General features: G+C 45.3%; 1 protein-coding gene across 1 annotated transcript in view; it reads left to right on the top strand.

Moving 5' to 3' along the window:
* Positions 1-1783, top strand: part of LOC106811388 (tyrosine-protein kinase Abl-like) — a gene marked incomplete at its 3' end in the record, with an annotated part of 124226 nt that overhangs the window by 118706 nt on the left and 3737 nt on the right. The gene's annotated exons all lie outside the window — the stretch shown is intronic.

Genomic DNA, 1783 nt, shown 5'->3' with positions numbered 1-1783 from the left:
CATCTATAGACACCTGTCCATAAGACACCTATAGACACCTGTCCATAAGACACCTATAGACACCTGTCCATAAGACACCTATAGACACCTGTCCATAAGACACCTATAGACACCTGTCCATAAGATACTATTAGACACCTGTCCATAAAGGCACGCTTTTGACACTTCCCTTGACTTCACAGTAAAATCACTGCTACTGAACGGATGCCTGTCCTTAAAACAGGACACGCGTAGGGGTTTCTCTTGAGCGACCGCTATACACAGGTTCGACTGTGTGCAATAAGGGCAGTCAGGTCTTCTTCAGTGCGAAATTGTGACGTACGATGGTATCGTATCAGGAGTGTCATACGATAGATTATATTATGACATATTATGACTATATTATGACTATATTATGACTATATTATGGCATATTATATAATATTATATATTAGTTAATATTATATATATTATATTATGACATATATATGTAGTCTATATTATGACACTCATGGTCGTATTGTGCCCCCATATTCACACTTCTCACTCCCCGTGTACTTATTCAAGCTTGTAATAAGAGCCTCGGAGGCAATAACAATCTGTAGTTGTGCTACAACAAATCAAATCAAACAAATAAACTATCAATAACAAATGTGCTTTCGCAGGGGTTTAATTCCCAAGCACAATGTACAGCATACAAGGTACAGCAACATCTACGGGAACTTTGGTGAAGACACACATGCAGACCAGTTTCATTGCCACGTGTGACGGTGGCGCTATTACGTGTGTTCGTGCATGGGCTCGCGTGTGAAGCCAACACGACAAAACATCGTCACGTATCATACTTTAACCACACACACGCACGCATGATGGAAGGGGAATGTTGTAGAATATGCTGTACACCAAGGAGCTAAATATAACAAGGAGAGGAAGCGGATTGGCTGTGTGCTTTTCGCCTCAAGGGCGCCATCTATGGACCATAATCAGCTGAAACGGCTGTGCAGACCGTTTTCGCCTCAAGGGCGCCATCTATGGACCATAATCAGCTGAAACGGCTGTGCAGACCGAACCCAGAGACAATCGAACACTAATCTGTTCTAGGGTCTCTGCCGAACCAAAATTTGGGCCAGATATGGCGGCGCTTCCTCTCCTTGTTATATTTAGCTCCTTGCTGTACACGAGGTGCCAATGCGAGCAATGTTTACTTTCATCGGTGTGTCGCCGCCTCCGGGAATGAAAGCAATAATCACAGGGGCGCTTATAACGGCGCCTATGTCCCGCCAGATCTACAGAAGCTGTTGTTAGTAAACAAAACTGCCCAGTCGGAGCTCGGTTCCTGGGTCGCTGTTAGCTGCGCGGTGTGCTTACCCGATGGTATGTGTTGGTGCTTCTCTCACCTTAGCTAAACAACAGGGCGTATCGTAAAGACTAAAGTTAGCAGCAGTGCCTAAGCGTGGGTTATAAGTTACGTACCCTCGTATAATAATGCCCATAAAATGTTGGTCGTTTGACGTTGGCTGTGTCAGTTGTTGGGTCATCACGCCCCGTGTGAACCGGTGTCGTGCTCACCAGGAGATATCTGTTGCGAATCGTGAAATTTAGCGCGTACTCGCCTTAATCCTGTATATTGCTACGTGATCTGTGCCGGAAATCTTTATCGTTATGGTGTATCGAATATTAGTCAACAAAAGCTCTTTGTTTAGGCTGTAACAATGCAGCCTCTCTCCCACACGCGCGCGCGCGCGCGCACACACACACACACACACACACACACACACACACACACACACACACACACACACAC

Source organism: Priapulus caudatus, unplaced genomic scaffold (assembly GCF_000485595.1).
Source record: "Priapulus caudatus unplaced genomic scaffold, Priapulus_caudatus-5.0.1 Scaffold534, whole genome shotgun sequence".
Lineage (NCBI taxonomy): Eukaryota > Metazoa > Priapulida > Priapulimorpha > Priapulimorphida > Priapulidae > Priapulus > Priapulus caudatus.
Note: the sequence above shows the minus strand (reverse complement) of the source record. Positions and strands in the feature narration are given on the sequence as shown.